Source organism: Dreissena polymorpha, chromosome 8, assembly GCF_020536995.1.
Source record: "Dreissena polymorpha isolate Duluth1 chromosome 8, UMN_Dpol_1.0, whole genome shotgun sequence".
NCBI lineage: Eukaryota > Metazoa > Mollusca > Bivalvia > Myida > Dreissenidae > Dreissena > Dreissena polymorpha.
Window position 1 is genome coordinate 100,999,329 of NC_068362.1, and position 27,740 is coordinate 101,027,068.

A 27,740-nucleotide genomic window follows, 5' to 3' on the forward strand; every position below is an offset into this window, starting at 1 on the left:
AAACAATCTTTTTAAAATGATTAGTCGTTAACAAAAATTAAAAGAACATTTATAATCATATGTCAAATCCTATTATTTAATGTGCGCAGATTCAAAATAAAATAGATAACATCGTTAATAAAAAAGCGTGCTGTTGTGTTTTTAGTGAGTGCATTCCCGTTTATAAACAAATTGTTGTAATCTTGAAAATTGAACAAAAATCAAAGTCATCGAAACAAAACACGATAATCAAGGGCATGTATGAATTCAATTTCAATAATAATTTATCTTTGTCATTTTTAGAATCGGTTTAAGTAGTTTTAGTTACTTTGTGTGCGTCTATTAACTGCACCGTTTCATTATTATTTAATATTGAAGTGATATTATGGGCATTTTTCACTGTTGAATTGAACTGAAAAGAATAAGCAGGTCAAAAGAGTTAGTGAAAATGTGGTTACTGACAATTAGCTGCAACTCATCTTGCTCCCGGCTGTTTATAAAATTATATATTTTTTATGACTGGACATTCTTCTAAGCCGAAATGATTCGTAAAACAAAAAAGTGTCTTTGTGTCGTTTGAACGAATCTGCACTAAAACTAAATTCACATTGTAAATCGAATACTTTCTGTCGTAAGTTGGGAAAAACGAAAGGACGGTTGATATACAAATGCATTACTTTCTCTTTCCTGGATATTGTTTTAGTATGTTGATGCTGCATTCACAAATATAAGTGTATCTTAAGTGAAAACAAAAACAATAAATAACGGTTGCGATAGACACCTATTACACGTAACTGTTAGATGACCATTAGAAAACTTTCAATGATCAACAAACATATTTGTTTTTGGTTTTATTTTTACAACAACAGGTATTATCATATAAGCATATTTAGTGTGCCTGGCAAGTAAGTAAGTTTCCTGTCCGTAAAGAATGTATTTCACACATTAACAAGGTCACGTAATTATGTACAAAATAGTTTGTTGAAATGTGGTTACTGACCAATTATCTGCAACACATCTCGCTACCAGTTGTTTATAAAAAAAATTTTATTATAGTCGATATTTTACATGACTTATCCAGTCCTCTAAGAAAAAAGGATCCGTAAAACAAAATAGTGTCTTTGTGCCGTATGAACGCATCTGCACTAAACCGAGATTTACATCGTAAATCGAATAATTTCTGTCGTCAGTTGTCAAAGTACGGTTGATATTCAAATGCATTATTTTCCTCTTTCCGTGATATTGTTTTAGTATGTTGATGCTGCATTAACAAATATAAGTGTATATATGTGAAGACACAAACAATAAACAACGGTTGCGATAGGCACCTATAAACTGTACGATGCCCATGATATCACTTTATAACATGAAACTAATAACTATGAAAGTGGCGTAAATCTAGGTTTCTATGCTACACAAATGAACGTGTAGATGTTTATCTATTCACTTGATCCGCCGTGTACGTATGCGGCTGATTCACTCCGCGAAAGTACGCGAGGTTGATACAGGCTCGGCGTCGTTGCGGGGAACGATGCCGAGTGCCGCGGCGATTCGCCGCGTGAACACACGATTCGACCGCCGCGTACTAATAATCTTGCCGTGGCAAAGCCGCGGATAATGTTTGTTCCGCCTTGGCTGTACTGTAATGAGCTGAAAAAATTTAAGCACGTCAATTGAAAACAAACAGACCTGATTGGAAAATTTATTAAGCAAATAACAATGTGATTGGCTAACAAATATCTACTAATTAGCATTATTACAAATTGGTAATGTACGGATATCGACAGATGTTGCCGATTAATAGTTTATTTTCCGCACTTCTCAGGAAATGTTTGTCGCGTACAGTGCATTGTTTATGCACCTGTTATCTATACTCGAGAAAAATCGGCGTTGTCTCTTAACGTTCCACATAGTAAATTATTTAAGCTGTATACTGTGCGCAATACGTTCCTCTATTATTCAACTCAATAAATTGATACGCAGTCTACAACAATACCGGTCAGAACAAGTCAACGAGACAAAGCATAATGGTTTGTGTGAAAATAAAGCAGAGGTGTAACAGTACATCTTATCGGCTTAGATAAACAACACGGATTTGTCCCTGAAAGATCAATAGATTAACCACTTTTACCTCCTAGTGGTCGCTGAATTCAAGATTCTGACATCAAAATACACAAAAATCAGCGGTCGCTGGTCGCGTAAGACAAAAGTCGCTTAATACAATATCATTATATAGCGAAAAAGCTCCGTGGGATTTCAAAATGGTCGCATAAGACAAAGGTCGCTTAATACAAGTGGTCGCATCCACAAGATTGACTGCAGTTAAGTGGTGTAAGTCGCGTTTTATTGAGTGTATCAGGAATTTCCCATATGGCTTATAATTGACCCAAAAAGACTCAAAAGTGATATGTGCTGCAACACATTTACAGATCTGCTTTAGCTGACTTGAGCACACGATTCTAAAAGCAATTGTGATCATACTATGTTAAGCTTGTTACTAAGCTAGAAGCCTGATTTTTGATAAAATATTTATTAAACTCGGTCTGATTGGTCCTAGACAATATCTTGGCAATTTTACATCTGGGTCACATGACTCCTTCAACAAGCCTTGTTGTTACAAGGTCACATATATTTAAATCATATGAAATCACTGTTACATGTAACACTTCAGAGGCCACATGTGTGGCTCAATATTGATGAAACTTTGTCCAAATGTTTTTATGCAGGGTGGCATATAGCAGTTGAACTGTCCGTCAGTGTGTCAGTATGTCAGCATTTGTGTATGTGTGTATGTCAGTCAGTCTGTCCGTCCGTCCGAAAACTTTAATGGCCATAACCTTTTCAATATTGAAGATAGCAACTTGATATTTGGCATGCATGTGCATCTCACGGAGCTGCACATTTTAAGTGATGAAAGGTGAAGGTCAAGGTCATCCTTCAAGGTCATATGTCTAATATATGGCATCTGTCCGTCCGTCCAAAAACTTTAATATTGGCCATAAGTTTTTCACTATTGAAGATGTCAACTTGATATTTAGCATGCATGTGTATGTCATGGAGCGGAACATTTTGAGTGGTGAAAGGTGAAGGTCAAGGGCGTCCTCCAAGGTTAAATGTCAAATATATGGCGTCTGTCCGTCCGAAAACTTTAACATTGGCCATAACTTTTTCAATATTGAAGATAGCAACTTGATATTTGGCATGCATGTGCATCTCATAAAGCTGCACATTTTGAGTGGTGGAAGTTCAAGGTCAAGGTCATCCTTCAAGGTCAAAGGTCAAAAAAATAGAAAAAAAAATCAAAGCGGCGCAATAGGGGGCACTGTTTTTTGGACGAACACATCTCTTGTTTTGTTTTTTTTGTTTTATTATTTCTTTCAACTTTTGTTACATGTTGATTTACTTTGGAACTGTTGTCCAGTTTGAATTAAAACAGATTAATAAAATTTAAACAATCAAAGATCTGTAAAGGAATAGTAGAATTTTTTTTTCAACTTTGGGAAGACATTATTATTAACATATATTAACAATAAAACAAATGTAAAAGCAAAGTAAAAGTAAAGTGATTAAAGGCATTAGAATAATTAAAATATATGACATTTTTAACAAGATGAGTATAAATTTTTCTAAATGGAAAAAACTCGCTAAAAAGATAAATAAGCTGTGCTGTTGGAAAATGGAGCTTTATGCATGTGCTTGAATTGTTGAACCAGATTAGCCTGTGCAGCCCACACAGGCTAATCATTGACACCATTTTTCTCTTAAAGGTATGTTGGTTGAACAGAAATATCCTCTTTATGAAAATCCAGTCTAGTCAGAAAGTGTCCTCCCTGATTAGCTTATGTTGACTTAACATGCTAATCTGGGACGACACTTTCAGATATTGATGAGCGGCATATTGGCTTATGAAATTACGTCTCTGCAAGTTATGGGAAAATAATAATTATGAACTTACAGGTTAGTATAGCATTAGCCAACACTTTTAATGTTTTAATACGAAAGGATTTAGTTGTATCAATGTTTAGGCTATAAAGGACTATGGATCAATGAAACACCAGATAAGAAATTCATGGGAATGAAGTTTTGCTATTGAAAACCTGCACAGCCAACCAACAAGCATAGTTTGTAATAGATTGTAAACATTTATTACAAGTTCATATTACCCACTGTGCTGTTGTTGTTTTTTAGGAGAGCACCAGCATTGATATTGTGTTGGCCCAACAACAGCACCAGTCCGGCATGCATGAGCCCCAGTCCAGGACAACCCTTCCCCTACCCTGATCCATATCTCCTCCCCCAAGACCTCCAGCCTCAAATTCTGAACACATCCAGTTTTCTTGCACTGTTCTCATCAACCGCAATGTCCACGTCAAGATATCCACTGTCGAGCCCAAGTAGTTTTGTTTAGCTTGAGTGTCCGAGTGGGAAGAGTGTTACAGACACAAGGAGTTATATCAGTAGTTATGGTAATGCTCAATCAACAGTCAGTTTTTGCTGTTGGACATCACTGTGAATATCACGACAAATGAGAAGTTGAATAACTTGTTCCATTCGTTATGGGACAAACACAAATTCAGCGAGGAACGGGACAAAAAAATCAAGGAACAATTGAAGCGATTAATGCAGAAGTGTAGGCTTTCCAAAGTAGATACTTCTGCTGTTGATAGTTAGGACAGTAGTAGTGTTACGGACCATCTTGGTTTGTCCTCTCAGGCATCTAAGCTGTCCAAAGGGAACATAAAGCTTTTGACGCTGTTGCTGATGAAGAAAGGCAGTAGTGACTTGGCTGTGAACACCAAGAGCACAATACATCAATGGGGCATGCCTCAGACGCAAATTGCGCCCAAGATTGTAAACAAGGTGCAAAATGTTAACATGTCTAGCTTTGTTACGAGCACTTGGCACTTGTATTGAATCGAGAATAGAGATGGCTTTGAAAAATGACAGCAGTTTTGTAATGTCGTACAGTACGCACTTCGACTCTCAACAGAGTTAGTCAGAACTCAAACTGGGGCCTTAGTAATATCAGCAAGGTAAGTTTGTCTTCTCATCTTCTTGAGCGTCAGATGTTATTTGGTTAAATTTGGGGCCAATAATTCAGCCACAGCCCTAATCTCCAAACATCTATATTTTTTCCATAATAGCTGGCTGTCATTCCCAATTGAAGGTTTTCCAACAAAAAAATGTGTTTAATAGTTCATATTGAGTGTATTTCCTGATTCAGCTCTATAAATTGAACTTAAGTTAAATTAATACATTAAATTTGATGGTACTGATTTTCGATTTTTAAGTATTTGTAAGCAAAAAATAAACCCCAATATTCCAATTTTAGTGAAAATATCCAGGTTTTTCCCAATCCAACAGGCTATGACCCAATTTCAAAAATGGTTATAATAGACTCAGCACAGAGCTAGCACCTAGTTTTATCACATTTGAAGTCTTTTTTTTTAAACAACTGGCTTAATTATTTCACTAATTTGTATTACAATTTTGAAGTAGTTTGTTTTATAAAAAAATGTTTATGTTGTTTATTTCACATATAATTTGATATGATTATTATTTCAATCAGAGCCTGGATGTTTGCAAAATTGCTTTATATCCCGATGATAACACCAGTAACTAGAAGGTCTGTCCTACAAAAGGAGGCTATTTAATGTAGAAATCAATATCACTACTTACCATGGTCTCACATCTTAAGTTTTTTAGACTCTCGTTTAAAGTTGTATTGTCTCACATTTAAAGGCGTATATTCATACATTTGAAGTTGTAAAGTGTCAAATTTAATGGTGTATAGCCTCAGATTCAATGTTTTTAGAAGTCTCACATTTAAAATTGTATAGTCTAACATTTTGAATGAACAGTCATTCATGTTAAGTTGTATAGTGGCAAATTTTTAAACGTTGTATTGTCTCACATTGTAAGTTGTTCAGTCACTTGCTTAAAGTTGTGTAGTCCTAGATTTAAAGGTGTATTGTCATACATTTGAAGTTATATGGTGTCAAATTTAAAGTTGTTGTGTCTCAGATTTAAAGCTTAAAACAGTCTCACATTTAACGTTGTATAGTCTCACATGTTAAATTGTAGAGTCTCACATTTTCAGTTGTAGAGACGCTCAAACTGAAACAATTTGTTCCAACAGATAGAACAGGCGTTGATTGACTCGTCCGTAAATGTAACTGGCCTTAATATGTTGCTCTCGAATAATGTTAACCTCACCAGGAGAGCTGTCTTCGATTGACGCCATTCAACAACAGTTGTTGTCGGGAATTCCCGGGTTTGGGTTGGTGACTTAGGTGTCGGGACTCGCTTCATCTCTGCATATGGCACGGTCGCAGCAGCAGCAACAAGAACAGCAGGTAGTATTTTAGCTGTGGTCTGGGATATGGGGCTTAATGTTTGTGCTTAAAAAATCATTCCATAGTAAGCCTGTGCAGACTGCACATACATTAAGTCCTATTTTCCCAGAATGCAACCCATATAGTTCACTTAACATCAGTACTTTTTCTGGCTGATTAAGGAAAAGTTCTTAACATCAAATGTGTATTCTTTGTTTTTAAATTGATTAAACTTGGTTAATAAATAGGAAAGTTGATCTGATATATGTTTATATCATAGAAATTAGGGCATAGTTTATTTTTTGGTCGAAATTTAGCCCTGAACCAAAATGTTCTGATGACCGCGATTCGAAATGTGCTGATAACTACAGTGTCCTTTCAGAAATTGCTTTCATATTTGATATGCATGTGTATCTGAACAACATCTTTCCATGCGCATATAATTTTTGACCCATGTGACCTTGACCTTGAACTTGAGGTCAGCGTTCAGGTTTCGAAATCTGCGACCACAATTCGCAAAAGGCTCATTCCTACTGTGTCCGTTCAGATATTGCTTTCATATTTGGTATGCATGTGTATCTTGACAACACCTTTACATGCACATTAAATTGTTGGACTTGGGGTCCGCGTTCAGGTTTCGAAATCTGCAACTGCGGTTCAAAAAAAGCTCATAACATCTGTGTCCCTTCAGAAATTGCTTTCATATTTGGTACGCATCTGTATCTGAACAAGACCTTTCCATGCGCATATAAAATTTGTACCCCTGTGACCTTGACCTTGAACTTAGGGTCCACGCTTAGATTGCAAAAATCTATTATGTGGTTATCTCCGCCGTCTTTCCGTCCTGGCCAATATCTTCTCCTACACTGTTACCACTAGAACCGTACCTTACACGCATAGTAGCTATGAGCATATGTGCGACAGTGTATTATTTGGAATTTTGATCTGACCCCTGGGTCAAAAGTTATGGGGGTTGTGGTAGGGGCCGGGTCAGAGATTTTTACTCATTTTTTAGGCTATTTTACATTAACTTCTTTATTTCCTCACAGATTTACTTCAAATTTATACTGAATATCATTTATGACTTAACAGTCAATCTCAACTATGCATAGCCCAATTACCAACCCTGGGGCTTCCCTTGGTCAAACATGCGGCATGGGGATTCGCGTCAGCCTCTGGCCGCCATTTCTAGTTTACTTTGTTTTATGCTGTTGAACATTTGTTATTGATTTTAATAACATTTATATAAATGTGTGTGAATCCTAAGTATACATACAAGAAATACATCAAGCTTATTTCTGCTGCTCCAGTGGCTGCTGAGTCCGAGGATGTGGTGGACAAGAATGACCTGAATATGCAGAAGGTAAAATAGATTCTTTATTTGTCAGGTGTTTTCTTTGCCATTTTGGGGGAAATTTGTTTTTTTGGATGGTGAATTTTTTCGCATGAAAAATCAATTGATTTGGGAAAAATAATTTTATATTACTCTTTCTAATACTTCAAATTATAATAATAAAATCACGTAATGATAATTCTATACATTTCAAGCCCCCAAAGGAGGGTATACAGTGATCGGACTGTCCGTCGGTTTGTCTGTAAAACTTTGCGTTTAGGTTTCGAAAAATGCTCATTACTTCTATGTCGCTTCAGAAAGCTATTTCATATTTGGCATGCATGTGTATATGGACAAGGCCTTTTTATATGCACACAAATTTTGACCCCTGTGACCTTGACCTTGAACTTAGGGTCCGGTCCGCGTTTAGGTTTCGAAATCTGCTTTTAGGTTTCGAAAAAAGCTTATAAATTCTATCAAGCGTTTATAGGGGGCATAAGTCATCCTATGGTGACAGCTTTTGTTTTAGATCTTATTGAAACATAATTGAGATAAAATAAGCTTAAAAAATAAATTGATTTGGGAATAATAATTTTATATTACTCTTTCTAATACTTCAAATTATAATAATAAAATCATATAATGATAGTTCTATACATTTTATGCCCCCAAAGGAGGGCATATAGTGATCAGACTGTCCGTCAGTTTGTCTGTCACACTTTGCATTAAGGTTTTCGAAAAATGCTCATTACTTCTATGTCGCTTCAGATAGCTATTTCATATTTGGCATGCATGTGTTTATGGACAAGGCCTTTTCGTATGCACACAAATTTTGACCCCTGTGACCTTGACCTTGAACTTAGGGTCCGGTCCGCGTTTAGGTTTCGAAATCTGCTTTTAGGTTTCGAAAAAAGCTTATAAATTCTATCAAGCGTTTATAGGGGGCATAAGTCATCCTATGGTGACAGCTTTTGTTTTAGATCTTATTGAAACATAATTGAGATAAAATAAGCTTAAAAAATAAATTGATTTGGGAATAATAATTTTATATTACTCTTTCTAATACTTCAAATTATAATAATAAAATCATATAATGATAGTTCTATACATTTTATGCCCCCAAAGGAGGGCATATAGTGATCAGACTGTCCGTCAGTTTGTCTGTCACACTTTGCATTAAGGTTTTCGAAAAATGCTCATTACTTCTATGTCGCTTCAGATAGCTATTTCATATTTGGCATGCATGTGTTTATGGACAAGGCCTTTTCATATGCACACAAATTTTGACCCCTGTGACCTTGACCTTGAACTTAGGGTCCAGTCCGCGTTTAGGTTTCGAAATCTGCTTTTAGGTTTCGAAAAAAGCTTATAAATTCTATCAAGCGTTTATACGGGGCATAAGTCATCCTATGGTGACAGCTTTTGTTTTAGATCTTATTGAAACATAATTGAGATAAAATAAGCTTATGGCACTTATCTAAAAAAAAGGTTTGGTTATGGTTCCGTTTAACAGACCCATCAATATGCCAGGAAAAGGCCTGCTTGTGTATTTCATATGTATTAAGAATGCAAAAAAGAAATGAGGTGGGAAAGAAAAGTATAAATTTGCATGAGGTAAAATATCCTCTGTAATTGATTGTAACTTGTGAATCATTTATTTTTGTCCATATGAACTTTCCTGGTTAAAACAGACTTTCATGGACACATAAGTTGATGCATGGATTTCTCAGTTTGGAAAAAATACATGAGGAATTTGTGTAAGTTATTTTCTAATGTGTTTGTGTTAACTTTGTGGATATGTCAACCCTTAAAATCAACTCAAAAGAATGTCCCACTAATAATAATGATTTGACAGTGTACCAGGCTGTGTATTAAGAATGCTAAAGATGAAGTTGACAAGAATGATATGATTTCACATAACATAAAATGACTTATTTTACTTTAGGATCAATAACTCAACTCTTCTTCAGCTGGATGCTTTCCAAACCTCAGTAACACAGAATTTCAAAATGTGATTCAAAGTAAGCATCATTCTGGGAAAAAGGGGTCTTAATGCATTTTTAGTTCCATCCACATATTAGCTTGTGCAGTGCACGATACTTTCTGCTTTTGAGGAGTTTTTTGTTTAAAGGAAATTTCTTCTAAACAAAAATCAATTCTAGGCGAAAATTGTCATCTCAGGTTAGCATTACAAAACACTTTTCGCAAAAAAAATGGAATATGAATTTTAAAATCGCTATTATTTGTGGGACATTAATAAATGTTGATTTCATGAATTTACTGATACACAAATTTAGCTCACATACAAAACAAATTAACCATTGCAAATTCCTTTTCTGCCAAATTAAAAAATCCACAAATTTACATGTCCAAATCAAAGTCATTTTTTGAAATGCCCGATAATTTTTGCCAACGTATATCAATGAGTTTACAAGATAAGGGTTGTTAAAATCCAGTTTCCAGTTTGATTTGGTGGCTTAAATTTTGCTCTGGGCAAATATCAGATTGGGCAACCCCTTTTTTTCAGCCTTTTTTTGCAAAAGTTACCCGTGTGAAAGGGACATGACTCGCGGGGCTATTTTCCTTGGTACATTATACGGTAAACTAGTTTTGCCAGCTGGTCAGGGCAAATGGCCTGTAACAGAATTTTACTCCCAGCTAGGTGAATGTGAAATTGTGAACAGCCATTTATTTCCTTCTTTATAAAGTACACGTTCAAAGCATTTCCTTGTATGCTAGTGGACTAATAAATAGAGCACTGAAACTGAACATGTCAGCAAACACGCATGTAAAATATTAATGTGATAAGTTTGTGCAATTAAGTTTTATGTAATTAAAACAACCCAAATATTTCCAAATTAAACAAAAATTCTAAGAATTTTCAAAATGTCATTTATAATCACATTTATTATTATCCCCCCCTTCGAAGAAGAGGGGGTATATTGCTTTGCTCATGTCGGTCTGTCGGTCGGTCTGTCGGTCCGTCCACCAGGTGGTTGTCAGACGATAACTCAAGAACGCTTGGGCCTAGGATCATGAAACTTCATAGGTACATTGATCATGACTCGCAGATGACCCCTATTGATTTTGAGGTCACTAGGTCAAAGGTCAAGGTCACGGTGACCCGAAATAGTAAAATGGTTTCTTGATGATAACTCAAGAACGCTTAGGCCTAGGATCATGAAACTTGATAGGTAGATTGATCATGACTAGCAGATGACCCCTATTGATTTTCAGGTCACTAGGTCAAAGGTCAAGGTCACGATGACCCGAAATAGTAAAATGGTTTGTTGAGGATAACTCAAGAACGCTTAGGCCTAGGATCATGAAACTTGATAGGTAGATTGATCAGGACTTGCAGATGACCCCTATAGATTTTGAGGTCACTAGGTCAAAGGTCAAGGTCACAGTGACCCGAAATAGTAAAATGTTTTCTGGATGATAACTCAAGAACGCTTAGGTCTAGGATCATGAAACTTGATAGGTAGATTGATCATGACTAGCAGATGACCCCTATTGATTTTCAGGTCACTAGGTCAAAGGTCAAGGTCACAATGACCCGAAATAGTAAAATGGTTTCCGGATGATAACTGAAGAACGCTTATTCCTAGGATCATGAAACTTGATAGGAAGAATGATCATGACTCGCAGATGACCCCTATTGATTTTCAGGTCACTAGGTCAAAGGTCAAGGTCACGGTGACCCGAAATAGTAAAATGGTGTACGAATGATAACTCAAGAATGCTTATGGCTAGGATCATGAAACTTCATAGGTACATTGATCATGACTGGCAGATGACCCCTATTGATTTTCAGGTCACTAGGTCAAAGGTCAAGGTCACAGTGACAAAAAACATATTCACACGATGGCTCTCACTTCAACAAAGAGCCCATATGGGGGGCATGCATGTTTTACAAACAGCCCTTGTTCCCGATTGATGTGGTAAAAGGACTTTATCCAATTTGGACAAAAAAAATGGCTGATATATTACTAAATTAAATGTACGTGTTCAAAAGACTGACTGCGCCAACATATTTTATATTGGTTTGCTCAACGTTACAGCAACTGCTCAGCACAGAAGACGACTGTCTGGTGAAAGGCTCAGCCGTATCAAAGTTCAATGATGTTGGGGGACGTTGCTGTTCCAAGTCTGGGGATCGCATCATGAAGGACATTTTAGCTGACACTTACAAGGGAGAGAACTCTAGGTCTGCACCAAAAGTGAGTTGTTGACCTTAAGTAACTGTTTAATTACAAAGGATAGAACTGTAGATCTGCACAAACAGTAAGTTGTTGCCCTTTAGTTACTGTCTAATTATGTCTACCACTGTTTGTTATGCCCCCCTTCGAAGAAGAGGGGGTATTTTGCTTTGCTCATGTCGGTCGGTCGGTCCGTCCACCAGGTGGTTGTCAGACAATAACTCATGAACGCTTGGGCCTAGGATCATGAAACGTCATAGGTACATTGATCACGACTCGCAGATGACCCCTATTGATTTTGAGGTCACTAGGTCAAAGGTCAAGGTCACGGTGACCTGAAATAGTAAAATAGTTTTTGAATGATAACTCAAGAACGCATACGCCTAGGATCATGAAACTTCATGGGTAGATTGATCATGACAGATGCCCCCTATTGATTTTGAGGTCACAAGGTCAAAGGTCAAGGTCACGGTGACCCGAAATAGTAAAATGGTTTCCGGATGATAACTCAAGAATGTATACGCCTAGGATCATGAAACTGCATGGGTAGATTGATCATGACTGGCAGATGACCCCTATAGATTTTGAGGTCACTAGGTCAAAGGTCAAGGTCACGGTGACCCGAAATAGTAAAATGGTTTTCGGATGATAACTCAAGAACGCATATGCCTAGGATCATGAAACTTCACAGGTAGATTGATCATGACTCGCAGATGACCCCTATTGATTTTCAGGTCACAAGGTCAAAGGTCAAGGTCACGGTGACCCGAAATAGTAAAATGGTTTTTGGATGATAACTCAAGAACGCTTTTGCATAGGATCATGACACTTCATAGGTACATTGATCGTGACTCACAGATGACCCATATTGATTTTCAGGTCACTAGGTCAAAGGTCAAGGTCACAGTGACAAAAAACGTATCACACAATGGCTGCCACTACAACGGACAGCCCATATTTTGTATATTTTGTATATTAAATATTGTGTTAATGTTTAATTTTGTTGATTAATACAAATATAAGCAGGACAGGGGAGGTAATACACTATTATATCTACCTATATACAGGGGAAACAAATGCAATAAGTTTAAATTTATTGTTACAGCATTTGCCTAACTGCATTTTTGTATTGCATACTACTACTACTACTACTACTACTACTACTAGTGCTGTTGCAGCTGCTGCTGCTGCAGCTGCTGCTTCTGCTGCTGCTGCTACTACTACTACTACTACTTCTACTACTACTACTACTACTACTTCTACTACTACTACTACTACTTCTACTACTACTACTACTACTACTACTACTACTACTACTACTACTACTTCTACTACTACTACTACTACTACTACTACTACTACTACTACTACTACTACTACTACTGCTACTATTATTTCTTCTGCTGCTACCACCACCACCACCACCACCATTCACAGTGACAAAAAACATATTCACACAATGGCTGCTACTACAACTTATGGCCCATATAGGGGGGCATGCATGTTTTACAAACAGCCCTTGTTTGTTGTTAATATGCAGGAAAGAAATGGCAAAAAATATAAATGACCCGTGCTGTGGTAAAATGGAGCTTAATGCATGTGCTCAAATTGTTATCCCATATAAGTCTGCGCAGTCCGCACAGACTAATAGGGACAACACTTTCCTCTTCAAAGGTTTTTTTCTTTGAAAGGAAGTGTCCTTTTTACAAAAATCCAGTCTAGTCGGAAAGTGTCCTACCTGATTAGCTTATGTGGACGACACATGCTTATAAGGGACAAAAATTAATATTATTGATGAGCCGCATATTGGCTTATAAAATAACATCTCTGAAAGTTTAGTGAAAATGATAATTTTGAATTCACAGGTTAATATAACATTAGCCAACAATGTTTTAATACAAAATGGTTTAAGTATGCCCCCTTCCATGTGTATATGGACAAGGCCTTCCCATACGCACAAACATTTTGACTCCTGTGACCTTGACCTTGAAGTTAGGGTCCGCGTTTAGATTTTGAAATCTGCGTTTAGGTTTCGAAAAATGCTCATGACTTCTATGTCCCTTGAGATATAATCTTCATATTTGGTATGCATGTGTATACGGACAAGACCTTTCCATACGCACACAAATTTTGACCACTGTGACATTGACCTTGGACTTAGGGTTCGCGTTAAGGTTTCGAAATCTGCGTTTAGGTTTCGAAAAAAGCTCATAACTTCTATCAAGCGTTTATAGGGGGCATAAGTCATGCTATGGTGACAGAGCCTCTTGTTTATATTAATGTTTGTGCTATTGATTACAAGGAACCAATCAAATCCCAGATTAGAAATTCATTAGAATAAAATTTTTGCTGTTGAAAACCTTCACATCCAATCAAAAGGCATAGTTTGTTATAGATTGTAGTATTAACATTTGTTACTAGTTCATACCACCCACTGTGCTGTTGTTGTTTTCAGGAGAGAACCAGCATTGATATCGAGTTTGACCAGGAACAGCACCAGTTTGCCTGAAGAATCCCCAGTCCAGGACGATCCTTGCCCCCCCTGACCCCTAGCTCCTCCACCCTGACCTCTGGCCTCAAAGGGTCATCATAGTTGAATTCAAGCGCTGTACTCAACAACTGCAATGTCTGTGTCGAGTTTTCAACACTCAAGACTGAGTAGTTTTGTTGAGCTCGAGTGCCAGAGTGGGACAGACACAATGAGTTATAGAAGTAGTTATGGTAACACTAACAGTCAGTTCTTGCCGTATGACATCACAACGAATATAACGAAGAATAAAAAGTTGATTAATTTGTTCCATTCTTTATGGGACAAACATAAATTCAGCGAGGATCGGGAAAAAATCAAGGAAATTTTTACAATTGAAGCGATTTATTCACATGAGTAAGCTTTCCAAGCAGAATACTTTTGCTGTCTATAGTTTGGACAGTAGTAGATTTACAAACGCGCTTTTGATGCTGTTGCTGACAAAGAAAGGCAGTAACTACTTCATTGTGAACACCCAGAGCACGATACACCCATGGGGTTTGCCTAAAATGTGAATTCCGCCCAATATTGTAAACAAGGTGCTAAAAGTAAACACGTCCGGTTTTGTTACGAGCGCTTTGCACTCCAAGCCCAAAGCACATAGAATCAACGCCAGAAAAGGCTTAGAAAATGACAGCAGTTTCGTTGTGTGATCCAGTAAGGACTCTGAACGACATTAATGAGACCTCAAACTTGACCATAGCACTCACAGCGAGGCCATCATGTTATCTCAGCTTCTTGAGCTTCAGGTGAGACCTTACAGTGTAATTTATTTTGTTTAATTTGGGGCTGAAAGTCGGCATCATTCCTAGTCTCAATAAGTTCATACTTTTACTTAATTACTGGCTTATATTCTCAATTCAAGGTTTGCCCTCAAATGTATTTGTTTAACATGTTGCAACATTGAGTTAAGTTTCTTATGCAGCTCTATAAGTTGAACCTTAGTGCAATTAATCTTGATAGCACTTAATCTCAATGTTTAAATATTTGTTAGCAAAAAACAACAACCCATGTTTCCAATTAAAATCAAAACAGCACGATTTTTTCCCATTTTGGCCCAATTCCAAACACGGTTAAAATAAACTCTGCACAGAGCTAGCCACTATAGTTCTAGCGAATTTTAAAGTCTTTTATAAAAATAACTGGCTTTATTTGCTTAGTTCACTAAGATTTATTACTATTTTGAAGTTGTTGTGTTTTAAAAATTGTTTATGTCACATATAGGGGATATGATTAATTAAAGTAGAGCCCAGATGTTTGCAAAACAATAGCACTATATTGCTTATAGGTTTGAAACTTTAAATCTTATATCTGTCCTACAAAAACGAGGACATCAAAGGAAATGAAGAAATCAACTAATATCAATTCCATATCGCATACAGCTAATACGTTTAACCAGAATATGCTATAGTTACTGAGTATAATGACCACTGGTAGCAAGATAGACAGACTTCACCATAGAGGGTCATCTGTATTTCTACATTTCTGGCTTATCCATCGACAAAACGTGTAAACTCAAGTACTCATACACTTACAGTACAGTCATGTATTCAACTCACAACAATTGTTTCTTATGATATGTAATACAGTTGTATTGTCTTACATTAAAATTGTTTAGTCTCACGTATTTAAGTTATATAATATACTATCACATTTAAAGGTGTACAATCTGACATTTTAAGTTGAGTATTGTCACATTAAGAATTGTATTGTCTCAAATTTAAAGTTGTTTAGTCTCACTTTTCAAGTCATTTACTCTCACATTTAAAGATGCATAGTCTCACATTTTAAATTGTAAAGTGTCACATTTAAAGTTGTATTGTCTCACATTTACAGTTGCTGAGAACTATGTAGTCTTACATTTAAAGTTATTTAAGTTGTTAAGTAGCACATTTAAAGTTGCATACATGCATATTTAAAGGTGTACAGTCTCACACTTCAAATTGATTAAGTTATGCCTGTTTTTTATTAATATTACACCTTGCTACAAACTGTACTTTACCATATATTCTTCGCCGTTTAAAACCCCCAACATTTCAATTTAACGTTGGTGCGCGTAACACATTGATACAACGCTATTTTGAGTTATAATTGGTAAAAAATTAATCCTTAATATCAATTATAGACGCAATGTTTGTCACTAAAAAAGCAGGTATGAAAAAAAAATGTTGCAACGCATATTCATTTGTCACTAAAAGATCTGAATTTAGTTTGCTTTCCATTTCAGCAAACATTATTAGCCAACAAGATGAAAACATCATTGAAGTGAAAGTCAAAGACAATACTGACTTCCTTCGGGCACAAATACTACAACTTGCTGAAGAAATTCAGCACGAAGATGTCTTGCGTCAGCCTAGCACGCCTCCTATCAACTCTTCCAACAGCGGAGCCTTGGTGAGTTTGACTTCCGTCCAAGGTTCGATGTTGCTTAGCAACAATTAGATGCTTGGTACCAACAAATTGTTCCGTACGAGTCGCTCGAACGTAAACGATCTGATCCAACAGATAGAGCAGGCGTTGCGAGACTCGTCTGTTAATGCGACTGACCTCGCGATATGTTGCTTTCAAATAATGTGAACCTTATGCCTGAAGAGCAGTATGCGATTGACACCATTCAACAACAGTAGTCGGGAATTCCTGGGTTTGGGGTGGTGACTTTGTCGTCGGGAGTCTCTTTCTATTGCCTGGTCGCAGAGGCAGCAGCAACAAGAACAACAAGTATTATTTGAGCGATGCTCTGTGGTATGGGGCTTAGTGTATGTGCTTTAAATATCTAAAATATTAACTTTATAATGCTAATTTTTAAATCTTTTCTCAAAATAAGGGATGTAGTTGATTCTTGTACGTAATTTCATGTCATCGTCTGTTCCTCAAAAAAATCTGTTGCTCTGGTCTCTTTACCATTAGGTAACTAAATGGTAATTAAATTGAATGCGTTTAAATTCCCTTTTATTATTATTTAATTTGAGTTACAATGCTATGAGGTTACATTTTATTTTCACTCATATATATATCATGAATATTGCTGGCCAAGTGTTAGGTTGAGCGATCCTAAACCGGTTTAAACCCTCAATTCTTTGCATTGACAGTTCCCAGCTTTATTCTTATATGTATGTATGTTGTTTTGTATTAGGCTGTTTCGTATTGTTTAAGGCAATTGGTCACTTGTCTTAAATAAAGGACCAACTAATTGTATATAATGAGAATGCAATACTGCTCCAGCAGCTGGAGTTTCACTTCTTTATATTAAGTATCATCCAAGATTAGCCTGTGCAGACTGCGCATACATTAAGTCCTATTAAAGTGTCATCTCAGATCAGCCTGCGCAGACTGCACATACATTATGTCCTATTAAAGTGTCATCCCAGATTAGCATGTGCAGACTGCACATACATTATGTCCTATTAAAGTGTCATCCCAGATTAGCCTGTGCAGACTGCACATACATTAAGTCCTATTAAAGTGTCATCCCAGATTAGCCTGTGCAGACTGCACATACATTAAGCCCTATTAAAGTGTCATCCAAGATTAGCCTGTGCTGACTGCAAATACATCAAGTCCTATTAAAGTGTCATCCCAGATTAGCCTGTGCAGACTGCACATACATTAAGTCCTATTAAAGTGTCATCTCAGATTAGCCTGTGCTGACTGCACATACATCAAGTCCTATTAAAGTGTCATCCCAGATTAGCCTGTGCAGACTGCACATACATTATGTCCTATTAAATTGTCATCCCAGATTAGCCTGTGCAGACTGCACATACATTAAGTCCTATTAAATTGTCATCCCAGATTAGCCTGTGCAGACTGCACATACATTAAGTCCTATTTATCCGAGAATGAGGCTCATATAGTTCACTTAACGTCAGTCCTTTTTCTGCCTGATTGAGGAAAAGTTCCTAGCTTAAAATATGAATTCTCTGCTTTTAAATTTATCAAACTTGGGAAATAAATAGCAAATAAAAGTTAATCTGATATCAGTTTTAATCATAGGTAAGGGCATAGTTGTGTCTATTTTTCTGCTGAAATTTAGCCCTTGAACAACAGTTTCTCCTTGCAATAAAAAAATCCACTTTAATTATTAAATTCTATTATATTTAAGTAAAACAATTATTTAATGCCTTCAGCACATTATACAGTTATTATCAATTATTAAATTCTATTAAATTTAAGTAAAACAATTATTTAATGCCTTCAGCACATTATAAAGTTATTATCTTCATTTATTTTCAATATTTATTTAAATTGCCGAATTTTGTTTAAAGAGCTAGTTCCTAGCAATCATAGATCGGTACCCTGCTGAAAAACAGGATCTCTGGTCAGCTGGGCCCAGATGCCCAGCAACACTTCCTGGCCCAGGACCTTGGGGCAAATGCTCAACATGTCTTATCTGCATGGTGAAGCCAGTCTAATTCTTGGGCTCCAAACTCTCCTGTTGTGGGGCCGAGATTACCTCATCCATAAGGTACATTGGTACTGTCATTTAATATGTATAATGTTCAGTGTTTATGCCCCCGGTAGGGTGGCATATAGCAGTTGAACTGTCCGTCAGTCAGTCTGTCCGTCTGTCCGAAAACGTTAACATTGGCCATAACTTTTGCAATATTGAAGCTAGCAACTTGATATTTGACATGCATGTGTATCTCATGAAGCTGTATATTTTGAGTGGTGAAAGGTCAAGGTCATCCTCTAAGGTCAAAAGTAAAAAAATACAATCCAAGGGATTAGCTTTAACAGTTTTTTATTGCAATTTCGGGGCCGATATTCGGCCCCATTCCCCTCAAAAAAGAGTATATATTTTTCCCCCATTTTGTAAAAAAAATCCCCTCCAGATGTTTTTTTTTTTTTTTTTTTTTTTTTATAAAGAACTGTTTCATAATCCTGATAAATATATCTCAAATTTATTTCATAAATAACTAACAAAGTATATAACTATAATTTATATGATTTTTAATTATTATAAAGTGTTATATTAAATTAGATTAGATTTTCCCAAATTAGTGGACTTTTAACATGAATTGCATTTTTCTCCCAAAATTGCCATGAAAAGGCCTGATGTATTTATATTGTGTCAATATTTGTTGATAAAAGCATTCCAGTTGGTTCCATTTTTTTTTTAAATGCTCAAATTTGCCATTTAATCGATTTAAAAAACTCCATTAGACTCAAAATGGCTAAGAAAACTGAGACTGTGCATGAAGGCTGATCTGTCTGAAACTAATGTTGAAAAAATCATTGATATATATTTCAGAAAAAGTATAGAGACATTCTGCTGTGAATATTATATTCATACAAACATGTGTATTCATATAATAAATATCATTACATATAAAAGAGTGAATTTTTAATTTCCCCTTTTCGTAAAAAACAACGCATGTTTTCTCCTTTGGACAGGCCCCGCCACCATTCCCCTATAAGTGAAAAAAAAACACTGTTTAAAAGGGAGATAATTTCTAAACCTGCCAAATGATATATTGAAATTTTATTTCAAAGCAGCACAATAGGGGGCATTGTGTTTCTGATGAACACATCTCTTGTTTACTTCAAATTTCAATTTAAATAGTTTGTGCGTTTTATATATTAATAAATCTCTATCATGGCTGCTAACTTAATAAAATCATTATGTTATCGTTAATATTCATAATTGCCTTGAAATGGCAAAGGGGGTGCGTACCGATTTGTCCTTGTCTGTTGTAATTTTCTCCGTCCTTCCTTCCATTCTTCCATATGTCCGTCCCACCTTTTTGCTGTTGAACTGCACTTAATAAATATTGGCTTCAGATGGATGAAAAATGTTTGCTTCTAGTGTACAGTATATAGTAGTCTATGTTTGAATGTTTGTATGAAGTGTTTAGCGTATATCTCATTTGTATCAAGAGTTTTCAAACATAATGTATTTCTTTTTATACTCAAACAAACTTGATTTACATCCAATGTAATTGATGACATTTCAGAATGCAATGAATTATTTGGTTGACAGGGACACATTACTAGGATGCGCTAAGGTCCTTTTATCTGTTCACAGAGGCCTTATACTCACAAGTTCAGGCCCAACTACAACACAATCAGTACGTCTCAATAGGTAAGTCCTCTTCCCATTGCAAAAGGGGTCACTGTGGCATTGCCTAATACTTTAGATGGAATCAAGTTTTAACAAATAAGGTTAAACCCTATGCAAACTGAGGTTTCTGCTCTTCAATTAATTGACCAGTTTATCTTATCTAAGTTTAAGGGTTCAGCCACAAACTATTGTATCGTTTATAGACATGTGAAGAAAATGCATAAGGTTCAAGCTTGAACTCAAGCTCAAATTTGTTTTTTAAATTGAACATCTATACCTACCATTTGAATTGTTTTCAATTATGGAACATTTAGATTGATTTAGAGCATAATCAATTCCATATGTTTTTTAAGTAACTGAAAATAAAACAAAACTTATATGTAAAGATTTTTCTCTAAAGCAATCTAAATGTTCTATAATTGAAAACAAGGCAAATTCATCATTTGTTTTTAATTTCATTCACGAGTTACAAAATTATGTCTTTTTTATGCCAACCTCACCATTGTTGGGTTACTTTTGTCTATGGCAAAGTGAGTTCAATGTTAACACATTGCCATTCATCAAAAATTATAAAACAGAAACAACAACACGTTAAAAGGATTAGATATAACAGATTATGTTCACTTTGTGTTGTAATTATAAGAGTAATAAAAGCTTTAAAAACAGATATGAGCCTTGCACTGGGAAACGGGTTGAATGCGTAAAGAGTTTGACTCCAATCAGGGACACCACTTACCGCCTAAACTGGATTTTGCTAAGAACATATTTCTTTAAAACAAAAATTCCATAAAAGCAGAAAGTGTTGTCCCTGATTAGCCTGGTTATTCCTGCAAGGTTCATGTTTAATAGAACAACCAGCAGCAGCTGCATGTTGGCTGTTGGGTAGTTGGCATCCACTATTACATCTGCTCACTAATTCAAGGCAGTTTAAGTTGATTCTTCATGAAAGTTGTCAATAATGTTTGTGGGCAGAATTTTGTGTACAAGTTTAGTAACAAGCCAGATTCTCTGTACTTGTTTAATAAAGAGAAAAAATGACCAGTAAACATGTGTGCCAATGTACTCACGATCAATGTAAACCAGTCTTCTAACTGGGTGTATTTTGTTGGCATTCTCGTTCTTAATTTATTTTTGTGTATGAACTGCCTAAATAATGCGACTTGTCTGAGCATAAATGCCATCAGAATTTATGCAATCGGCGTAATTTTCCTGACAGTTTTTACAGTTTTAAGTGTGCTGTCACATTGCAAAACCGTGTTATATTGTCTTGAATAGTTTATGGCCTGTGTGGATGCTATATTTTTAAATCTTTTTCTATAAAGAAGGAATGTAGTTGACACTTGTTCATAGTTTCATTCCATCGTTCCTCAAAAAGTTGTAACTCTGTTGCTCTGGTATCTTCAATACCATTGAGTAATTAAATGGTAATTAAATTGAATGCGTTTTAATTCCCTTTTATTATTGTTTAATTTGAGTTACAATGCTATGATGTTAAATTTTATTTACACTTGGATGTATTATGAATATTGCTGGGCCAAGTGTGAGGTTGAGCGCTCCAAAACCCGTTTAAACCCCCAAGGCTTTGCATTGACTGTTCCAAGGCGGTGACCCCAGCCTTATTCTTATTTTTGTTTATGTTGTTTTTTATTGTGCTGTTTTGTACTGTTTGGGCAATCGGTCACTTGCCTTAAATAAAGGACCTACTAATTGTTTATAATAATAATTCAATACTACTCCAGCAGCTGGAGTTTCACTCCTTTATACTGTATCTAATTTAATGTCAAATGGTGACTTGTTGTCAAGTTTGGACCTTGCAGTAAATATAAGAATGACCTTCTGCTGATGCAACTAGATATTCACTTCGTTGATATTTGATTTCAGAGGACACCCTTCCTGAAAACCTCGCTGAGTGCGACTGCGCCATACGTGACCCTTCAGTGAAATGAGATTCCAGACGGAATGTCAAACCTGTACTACTCAGGTCTCCAGCAATAGCCTCAGCCTTGACCGCAGGTTCATGATGCATCCATGTTCTAACTTATTTCTGAACATCTCAATCTCACAGCAATTGATGTGAATTAATGATAATAAGACTCCACAAACCAAGTTTTGGAGAGGGTATATTGGAGTCAATTTTCTGTTAGTTATTTTATAGTCAAAGCGGCATTTTTTGCATTTATTATATAAAGGTTTGTATCAAATCTAAATTTCTCAAAGGATTAAATTTGAACTTAAATTGTGTGAAACCGTTGAACAGTAAGTTATAAGTGGTGATTTTGTTGCATGCAAAGCCCCATCGTTTCATTGGCCAAGTCACTCTTTTACCCCGTATTATTTTACTTTCAGTATCTCACCATACATGGGAAATCAGAAGTTATGAAACTTATATTCTAATCAGGGTTTTAACTAACATTTTGCCCACAGTTGCGCTGTAACCTATATGCAATTCTGGGTTATAACTAACATTGTGTCCACAGTTGCGCAAAGTTGTTTGAATAGTAGTGTCTAAAAACCAATTATATAAGGAATAGTCACTTGCATCCCTTGTAATCAATCATGTTCATGAAGGAGCCATTGTGAAATATTATGTTGCATTTTGACAAATTACCAAGCATATGTCTTTTAGCTTATCTTGTTAAGTGTTTGGCAGTACCAAGCCATGTCGAAGCAGCAGCAAAAACAAAAGTAGCAGTCTAGTAAGCTGTCTTACACGTTTGAGCTACCTAGTTGTTGCAGCTTTCAGCAACGTTGTCACAATATGGATTGTTTTAATAAAACCTAATGGAGTTATAGAGCATAATTACTGATTCTCGTGTAAGATCGTACTTTTATAATGCACTTTCATCAACAACACTGATGCATATGCATGACATCTAATACAAGTATTAATGCACAAACTAAAGTATGAATTTCTTGATAATTTAATTTATTCGCAAACATTAGTTTCAAAACATAATTAAGCATATCGATATTTTTTACTTTGCTTTAATTTATTGTTTGATTTTTATCACTTTGCCTCTCTTTTCCTAACCAGGTCAAGGGTCACCCCGCAATGTTTAGTGCCTAGCGATGAAATCATCCACTGTTACATGTAGTTGGTCAGTAAAATGAGTGTTTTGTCTGCATATAATGTAAAAAGATTTTATCAAACAACATCTACATTTCTCACAGGATTAAATTGATACTTTAGTTGTTTGATCCCCATGAAGTCTTGCTTTGATTGGTAGATGGTCATCTTGTGACAAAGCCCTAAATTATCATTGGCCAAGTCACTTTTGAACAAGATCAAATTAATAACACTGTATCTCACCACACATGGGAATTCAGAGGCTGTGTAACTTATATTCTATTCAGGGTTAATAACTAACATTGTGCCCACAGTTGTGTAAAGTTGTGTGAATACGGTCTGTTGCAAAGTCCACTCAACATGGATTGTTTTAATAAAACAAATGGAGTTAAAGAACATATTTGCTGATTCCTGTGTATGATCTTAATTGTATATAAAACAATACATGAACAACACTGACGCATATGAAAGGTAGCTAATACAAGTATTCATGCACAAATTAAAGAATTAATTTCTTTATAATTTTTAGTTATTATCAAAAATTCGTTTCCAAACATATTTAAGCATATTGATATTGTTATGCCGTATAACAAAATAAAACAAAGGGTTCATTCAAAATTTCTTATTTTACTTTCAATTTCAGTTTCATTATTATTTTCATTACAACAAAAGCATATATCCAAAAAATATCATATACAATCAATAATAAAATATTCGTACCTGCATCTTATTCTGTATCATAATCTTTTTCTTGTTTAAATAATCTATCTTAACCGGATGTTTTTCGTTAAAATCTGTATTCCAAACTGATACTTGTTTACTTTCGAATTCGCTATTTATACTTTTTCGGGCATGACATCACTGACACTAGTGACGACCGTTAAAGTAAAATATATACCAATAAACGTAATGTGAAATGGTGGATTCATTGAATGAATGAGAACCAAGTTTGAACAATAATATTATACAAATACAATGAAAAAAACGTAAGTTAAGCAATATACATCAATGGAAATCAATAAATATGATGTTAATGAATATAAATTTATTTAGATAATTAGCATTTTAATTTAATAAGGAGTGTTTGTTTACATTACACCATGTATTACGGAATGGCCAATGGGAGGAGTAACGGCCTAGCAATATATTGACTATGCTTTGATTTATTGTTTGATTTAATCACTCTGCCATTCTTTTACTTACCAGGTTCTGGGTCTCCCAAAACCACCCAGTGCCTTGCAATGAAAACCTCCAACGGGACTGTGACCTTGCCCTTGTACATACCTAATGGTCAGGTTGATGATCACTTGGGCTTAGATAGTCACTGCAGTAAGAACGTGTAAGATTTTAAAGGTACTTGTTCACAGATTTTATGAGTACTTTGACTGACCCGAATGACATAACTAAAGCACATTTAACTACACAGTGTATACCAATATTTTGCAGTATGTTATTGTAAATTGCTTTTACTGCTTTTGATACATAATAGTATAAATAATCTCAGTTTAGAACCTAAAAGTAAGCAGCTTTTATGATTTTTTTTATATATTTTGTATATTTATTACTTTCGGTTATTCCATAAACTGTGTTGATGTGGTTTTAATAATGTTTGAAAAATGATATTGAAAACTCGATGATCAAGCTATTTTATATTGTTCCATCTGTATTTGTAAACAAAATGACTGCAGAACAGGGCATCACTAAGTAAATCTATTAACATTTACCTTTAAATTTGTATTTTTTACATGTTTGTATTTGTCAAAATGAGTATAAAACAGGGCATCAACCGAACCATGTATATGTATTAACATTTTCATTTAAATATTGCTCAATCACTCATAGTAAACGGAATTTCTACAGAAAGAAAAAAAAACAACAGGACTATATCTTTAAACATTTCCCTTAAAATAGTGTATATCATTTTCAATAAAGAAGATGACTTCACAATAGGACATCCGAGACTGCAATGACGAAATGAGTGTCCTCACTTCAGCAGTGGAAGCCAATACACAATACGAGAGTTTCCAGGGGCTTACCTTATCTGGTATGTATGGGTTTATTTTAAACCTAATTATTATATGATTTAGTTAGGTAAGAATATATATGTACGTAGTTTAAATATAGATTAAATATTATTCACTGAAGTAAAAATATGAGAACAATATTACCAATATTTGTGTTCAACATCAGTCAGCCAGTAAATTATTTTTCATTCCCGCCGAAAAAAAAAATCGGATGGGATATAGTATTAGTCTCCGTCCGTCCGACCGTCTGTGTGTCAGTGCATCCTTCCGTCTGAAACTTTGTCCAGAGCATAACTCCAAATCTATTCAATGGATTTACTTTAAACTTAGAATATAAACCGATGGCAACTAGGAGAATTGCAGTGACCAAGAACCATAACTCTGTTTACCTAGGTTTTTAATGATCTCCCCTTTTATATAATTTTTAATTTAATTTTTGACCGGAGCATAACTCTAAATATACTGAACGGATTTACTTGAAACTTGAAATATAAACAGATGGCAAGTAGGGAAAGTGCAGTGACTAAGAACCAGAACTATATCTATCTTAGATTTTGAATTATCTTCCTTTATTTGATTTCAAAGTAAATTTTTGTCCGGATCATAACTCTTAATTTACTGAAGGGATTAACGTGAAACTTGAAATATAAACAGATGGCAAGTAGCAGAAGTGCAGTGACTAAGAACCATAACTCAATCTCCCTTAGTTATGGAATTATCCCCCTGTATTTAATTTCAAAGTAAATTTTTGTCCGGAGCATAACTCTGAATCTACTGAAGGGATTAACTTGAAACTTAAAAAATAAAACAGATGGCAAGTAGGAGAAGTGCACTTACAAAGAACCATAACTCTATCTACCTTAGTTTTTGAATTACCTCCCTTTATTTTATTTAAAAGTAAATTTTGGTCCGGAGCATAACTCTAAATCTACTAAAGGGTTTTACTTGAAACTATAAATATAAACAGATGGCAAGTAGGAGAAGTGCAGTGAACATGAACCATAACTTTTTCGGCCGTAGTTTTTGAATTATCTCCCTTTATTTTTTAAATTAATTTTTTAAAATTATTTTTGTATATTATATTTTATTTATTTATATTTTTTAATTATATTTAATTAAATTTTATAGTACATATTTTAGCTTTTCATTTTTAGCTCATCTATTTTTTGAAAAAAAATTATGAGCTATTGTCATCACCTTGGCGTCGGCGTCGGCGTCTGCGTCGGCGTCGGCGTCGGCGTCCGGTTAAGTTTTGCGTTTAGGTCTTGGTACACTTACTTACTATCATGAGGGGACTGGGCAGGCAAAGTTAGATAACTCTGGCGTGCATTTTGACTGAATTATGTGCCCTTTTTATACTTAGAAAATTGAAAATTTTGGTTAAGTTTTGCGTTTAGGTCCACTTTTTTCAGAAAGTATCAATGCTATTGCATTCAAACTTGGTACACTTACTTACTATCATGAGGGGACTGGGCAGGCAAAGTTAGATAACTCTGGCGTGCATTTTGACAGAATTATGTGCCCTTTTTATACTTAGAAAATTGAACATTTTGGTTAAGTTTTGTGTTAAGGTCCATTTTATTCCTTAAGTATCAAAGCTATTGCTTTCATACTTGCAACACTTACTAACTACCGTAAGGGGACTGTGCAGGCAAAGTTATGTAACTCTGACTGGCATTTGGACGGAATTATGGGCCCTTTATACTTAGAAAATTGAAAGTTTGGTTAAGTTTTGTGTTTTGGTCCACTTTACCCCTAAAGTATCAAAGATATTGCTTTCATACTTGGAACACTCGCAAACTATCATAAGGGTACAGTAAAAGGACAAGTTGCATAACTCTGGATGTCATTTTTACGGAATTATGGCCCTTTTTTGACTTAGTAACTTTGAATATATGGTTAAATTTTGTGTTTCGATCCACTTTACTTCTTAAGTATCAAGGCTATTGCTTTCAAACTTCAAATACTTTCATGCTATCATGAGGTTACTGTACCTGGCAAGTTGAATTTTACCTTGACCTTTGAATGACCTTGACTCTCAAGGTCAAATTATTAAATTTCTCTAAAATTGCCATAACTTCTTTATTTATGATTAGATTTGATTGATACTTTGACAAAACTACTCTTACCTGACATACCACTATAGACTCCACCCAAACCATCGCCCGTGCCCCCCCCCCCCCCCAACCCCCCCCCTATTTTTTTTTTTTTT

The 27,740-nt window shown here is 35.4% G+C and overlaps 1 long non-coding RNA gene across 6 annotated transcripts in view; it reads left to right on the forward strand.

Moving 5' to 3' along the window:
• The window catches only part of LOC127842609 (uncharacterized), a 35,600-nt gene extending 11,622 nt beyond the window's left edge, over nucleotides 1–23,978 (forward strand). Inside the window, exons 1-7 of one of the 6 annotated variants that reach the window (XR_008031733.1) lie at nucleotides 7,622–7,677; nucleotides 11,712–11,870; nucleotides 14,305–15,125; nucleotides 16,604–16,770; nucleotides 18,642–18,841; nucleotides 20,331–20,458; nucleotides 22,319–23,973. This is a non-coding gene — a long non-coding RNA (uncharacterized LOC127842609). Of the gene's footprint in view, nucleotides 1–7,621; nucleotides 7,678–11,711; nucleotides 11,871–14,304; nucleotides 15,126–16,603; nucleotides 16,771–18,641; nucleotides 18,842–20,330; nucleotides 20,459–22,318 lie in introns of those variants that run through there. The other 5 variants (XR_008031734.1, XR_008031735.1, XR_008031737.1 and 2 more) reach the window with 5 other exon arrangements.
• Nucleotides 23,979–27,740: the final 3,762 nt, after the last annotated feature.